This window comes from Cornus florida, unplaced genomic scaffold (genome assembly GCF_030987335.1).
Source record: "Cornus florida cultivar Cherokee Brave unplaced genomic scaffold, ASM3098733v1 CherokeeBrave_3.0.0_Hap2_Chr02, whole genome shotgun sequence".
NCBI classification, from domain to species: Eukaryota; Viridiplantae; Streptophyta; class Magnoliopsida; order Cornales; family Cornaceae; genus Cornus; species Cornus florida.
Window position 1 is genome coordinate 15,500,704 of NW_026775572.1, and position 6,116 is coordinate 15,506,819.

Sequence of the window (6,116 nt, forward strand, 5' to 3'; positions counted from 1 at the left end):
ATTTGCCATCTCATGTAGTCTAAATTTAAGTGCTTCAAAGCTTCTATTCAAGAAGCAGTTTGGCTCTGGTAATGATTATTCTGTCTGATCTAAATTAGAGTGGTCAGTCGGTTCGTCCATTGACATTAGCTAGAAGGTATTTTTTGTACAAGTCATCTAACTCTGTTGGATGATATAATGCATCATTTGAAATGCACCTTCTCCTTCATTATAATACACATTCACACCGTAAGCGTTTTGCGTGGACTAGTGAGGGAGATATTGATGGCAACATTGGTGGAACTCACTAATTTAGCAATGCTACAATTGTCTGTAATACATTATCAGAGCAATCAAGCAATTGTATGTACAATTCAAAGACTACCATAACGCCATTTATAGCTTTGCAACATCGCATTTTGGAAGTCAAAATAAAAAAGTTGACCAAAACACTATTCCCAAATCGACTGCATGGCAGATCTAATAGCTGTCCAAGACATTTTCCTATATGAAGGTTCGAACCCTAAAAAAACTGTTATATTACCGGTAAAGTGAATATTTCTCCTTTCTCACTTGTGATTGATTCAACAGCAGCTTTGTTGAGTTCCTTTAAGTTTTTGGTTTTTATTCCTTGTGTTTGGATTCTGGAAAATGGGTTTTTCAGTTTTTTTTTTTTTTAGCTTTGTATTGTACTGTTATGTGAGGGTTCTCCCTCTTGTTTGTTTCTTGTGATGGTTAATAAAATTGAATTTAGGAAAAAACGAGTTCTTAGTTCAAGAACCATTCACACACCATATCTGTAATGACCACTAAATTAATATACTTAAAGGGTAAAATTGTAAAAGAATAATTAATTACATTGTCTAAATACCCCCAAGGATATACTAAACGGCCAGCAGTCTTAAGGGAAAGAACTAGAGATGCGAACTATCAGGTAAGTAGTATTCTATATTTTATTTTTTCAATGCATTTCTCATAAAATACACAAAGTCTAATAGAGCCTCTAAACTCTTATAAAGTGTAAAAAATCAACCATCTCCTTTATGAATTTACAATCTCTGTCTATAATCCAACAAAAAAGTATGCTAATAATAGAAAACTTGGACTCCCCATCATTCTTGAGTTATTATTATTATTATTATTAATTTTTTTTTTTTATTGGCACCGAAGCTCACCTGACCAGCACCCCTTCGGGACCCACCCCCGGCTACAAACTGGAGACGTCGAGACGGATTAGAACCTAGGATATAAGCATTCCCGTATCGTTACTTTTTCAACTCGGTCAAGTCTCCGGACTTCTTGAGTTATTGTTAATATTATAATATTATTGTTTATAATATTATTTTATAAAATAATGTTGAAGCGCGAGAGATTTCGTGGAGCCCTTTAAAAAGTTAGAAACCCAAATACTGACAACTAAATGAGACGGAATATAACACTCTTGAAGATGTCTCGACGCTTGAACCGGCGGCGACGTGGAATAGCCGGCGATTTTAGGGTTTTCGTCATTAGGGAGAGGACGCAGTGCAAAATGGGTTTGGTCATATATACATTTTACATACTACTACGTATATGATATATATATATGTATATATATATGCTTTATATACCAAACAGAAGCACGGTGGGTTTGGGACCTTTGGGTTTATATATAAAGAGTCTCTCTCAGCATATGGATCGTAGTCTTTTTTTTTTTGGTAAGAAGAATATATGGATCTTAGTCACAATTGTAGCCGAAGACTTCTCCATGATTCCATCTAACCACGTTGTTTATCCTCCTATTGATTTCAAGCTCTACCAATCGGATTAAAGAATTTTCTGCTGATTAAAAAATTTAGAAGAATTTGTTTGACAAAATTTTATATATGTTTCTTTTGATTTGGGCTTGAGATAGGGTGGTGGGAATAGCCACATTAGGGTTGTGATTGATTTGCTTCCAATGTGAGGAGGAGTGCATTAAGACAAGATTTTATTATTATTATTTTATTGGTTCTATGGTTCTCTTGCTTGTGGGTTGATTCTCTTTATATCTATATACATCTAAAAGGGTGGCGATGGAGGGTGGCTTAGGAGGTTGAGAGATGGCCGCGGTTGAAGGGTGGTGGTCTTGGTTGGCGACGGTGGTGTAAAGAGAACACAGAGAGGAAGAGGGAGGATATTTTAGGGCAAGTATGTAATTTTACAAATCATTTTTATTTTTATTTTTTATTGTTAAAATAGTCAAGATAGAAAGGTAAAAATAAATAAATTACCCTATTATTACTTAATTAATTAATTATTATTATATATTTTTGTCATTTTACAATGTATATTAAAAAGCAACTTTTAGTAGTTAATCTATTCACGCATCAAAATGCTTCCCAAGCCTTAAAATAAAGAGGAGTCTTTAAATGTACGGGTTATATATAAACTAGTCTTCTCTCCCTTAGTACTCACACATACATAGTAGCGTTTAAATTTAATAAAGTGCATAAAATTTGACCTAATTAAGTAATTAGTCTTATCATTGGGTTGGGTGCTATGGAGTTAGCATTCTTGATGGAGCGGCTTGTCATGTTTATTTTGTTCTGTATCTGGGAAACTGTAGAGCTGGATCTGTTTGTGCTTTTTTTTGTGTTCTCCAACGGGATGTACTTGGGCCTCTGGCAATCCAAAATTAATCAGAAGGTGCGCAACAATATAACCCTATATATATATGTATGCGCTTGTTTCATTGAAATATATTATATACATATGTATACATATAGATACAACTACAGTGTTGTTTAGTGTAATATGCATAGGGAATACTTCAAAATCAATTTTCTTATTCCTAATTATCAACAAAGAGGTACATGTTATCACCCTTCACAAAAATGAAATTTTAGCATTACTCTGTTAATGGTCCCTTCTTGTTTGCATTTACTCTCAAATTTCTAAGTATTGCAGGAAACAGAAAAAGGAAAAGGTGACGATGGAAATATTAGCAAGGAATCGCGAGAAAACAAAGCTAATAATTTAGCTGATTCTGGTGTTTTGACATTTCTTTTCTGGATGGAACGAGTTGCTATGTTTCTTGTGTTATGCATTCGGCGTTCAGGAACAACTGATGGGCTGTCTAGTCCCGTGTTTTTTTTAATGTTCTCTACCGATCTACTTTGCGCTCGCTATTGGGGAGCCAGACTCAGAAAATAAACAGAAGGTGCACAAGACTGTAACCCTAGCCCTGTCCTTCCTTTCTTTTATATTTGTGACATCTGATTGTTTGATTGGAACATATTATGTACTTAAGTATGCATACAAATGTAGACATACACAAATACAGAGGCACTCTGATTTTATTAATCCATATATACCAAAGAGTAGCATCCCTCCCACACCCCCCAAAAAAACCAAAGAAAGAAAATCAGTATCTTTGGACATCAATATGGTATTTTGATACAAGGGCAAATAAAAAACCGGTTGAGACCAAATCGGACCCGTTAGCTGGTTCTGGTGCACAACAACCCGACTGAATTTGTATATTAAACCGAATCGATCAGTTTGGTTTGGTTTTTCACGGTTTGATTCGGTCCAATTCCGGTTTCAAATATATGGAACCATTTATAAATGATTCGATTCTGGTTTGGGGTCCTATATAACAAAACCCAAACTAGCAAAATTTGTACTATAAATTATATATATATATAGGGTTGAATTATAAAAAAAGAAGCAGCCTAGAACCAAAATCAAACTGTTTTATCAAGGTTTGGTTTAGTTCCATTGCTTTCACGATTCGATTCTATTTCAATAATCAGTTTGGTTCCAAAATATTCTAAAACCGATTCATGTGCACCCCTATTTTGATATGTATATTAGTCACACATCCATACAGCATACAGCAAATGAAAGGAGGAAGGTTTTTTTTCCCCTTCTTTCAGGGCAAGAAAACTTTCATTGATCAATGATTAAGAAAAATTAGAATCACTAATGGCCAGCTCTTGAATGAAAGATGGAAAAATATTAGAAAAATATATACAATCTTTTCTTTGCATGGCATACCGTGTTGTACCATGAGCTAATCCATTTGCAGTTCTTCTTACCCACTCAAATTTCCACTCAGTATGCATTTGAAGTAAGTAGCCAATGTCCTCTACACCAATACTCAATGAACTATTTTTATAATTGATCACCACAGTCGCCTTCTATACCACCTCACTCAAACCCCAACTTGAGCTCATTTCTCATTTTAGAGCTAATCTTGCAGAGATAGCTTCAGCAACTATGGCAGAAGCTAATAGCTTCTCCTTGAATACTTTACCGGTAAAATCTCTAAGCACCAAACCAGCTGCACCTTCCTTACTCTGCCCCATGAAAGCGGCATCAAAATTTAGTTTATAAACTCTACCTCCTTACTTTGGAAAGCGACATCAAAATTTAATTTGTAAACTCCATTAGCAGGTGGTTTCCATCTAGGCACCTGCAAGGATGTAACAAAAGTATTCACAACCCCTTTTTGTACTCATGCCAATGATCAGTAGCTAAACTGTACTCATGCCTTGAGAGTAAATTTTTTATTTTTGGTTTGGTACATTAAAATGCTAGGGACTCAAACCCCTCGTCTCCCCTGTTTGTCCTTTATGGGGGAGGAGAAATTATACCGACTAGGCTAATGGCCCAACGTGTTTAAGGGTACTTTGAAATAAATTTTTTATTCATAATTCTCATCGAAAACTGTACAATTGTGTCATTAAATTGAAAACGTACTATATTTTTTTAAAAGCTTAATTTTAAGTGTTGGAGTTTCAAGAAGTATTTGTATCTCTTTTTTTTTTTTTGATTAAATTTTTTTAAATGGTTAATTTTAAAAAAAGGATAATTTTAACATCTCACAAAGGAAACTATTTAAAATAAATTTACCAGACTACCCTTTAACCTTCAAAAGATTGTGCTAAACATCATTTAAGCCAAAGCGATAATTTGAAAACAAAGAATGTTTAGAGAAAAACTAATAAGCCATTAGTGCAATGGTATAACCTCCCCGCCCTCCCCCGCCCTCGAAAGAGGAGGGGAGGGGTTCGAGCTCGGGCGTGCAATGTGTGTGTGGGTACTTCCGATAAAACAGAGAATAAAAATGTGCCCTGGACTCATATTTTTTTCACGTTCTGTAATTATATAGTCCTCTAAACTCTTGGTTGGAACTCACTAATTTCATGTATAAATACCCACTTCAACATTATCTCATTACCACACAAATGAAAAAAATGAAAAAAAAAAATCTAATTATACTTTTTACACTTCCCAATATAACACACTCAGCCTTACTAGTAATTTCAAACAATATATATATATTTTTATTATATACAGTATGTCAGTATATAAATACGTAAAGAAGAAAAAAAAAAAACAAAAAAACAAAATTATCTGAACGAAAACAGAGGCCAGCTGCGAGTTGGCAACAAAGGGAATGCCGGTTGTATGTACCAAAAAGTAGACAGCTAGCAGCATCCTCTCTCATTTCTCACTCACTCACGCACCCATACTATTCTGTAGGACCACGAATACGATATGCAAGTTGTTTTCGTTGTTCTTTTAATTTTTTTATTTTTTCAAAATCAAAATATGATATTTATAAAAAGTATTTATTAAGAAATTTAAAGAAGGCACATTAAAAGAATTTGCCATCCCAGTTTCTTAGCCATCTAACAACATCTACCCATTAATTTATGCAAATTCTTCTATGTATATTCAATAGTTAATGACTATCAAAATTTTGCAAGTGGGTTATTATATAAAAGAAATCGATTTTCACATTTGAAACTATTTGATCAACTTTTCACTAATAATCAACAATTTCTTACCCTATTTACCCAATATATATATATATAAATATATATATTTCCTACTCTATGTATGCCTTTCCGATTTCCTCATTGTGTAAAATTTTTATTTTATTTTTAAATAGGATGTGATATTGACGTTCCAAAATAGTACTCTCACCATTCACTGCTATTATCAATAAAATAAAATGTCAAAAAAGGACATAAAATGGGCCATGAATGATGGTTTGAGGTTTGGGATAAAGATGGGACAGAAGTGAGATAAGAATGGACATTAAAGAGTTAGTAAAATCCTGTTATAATTTTTTAACAAAAAAAAAAATCCTGTTATAATTCTAA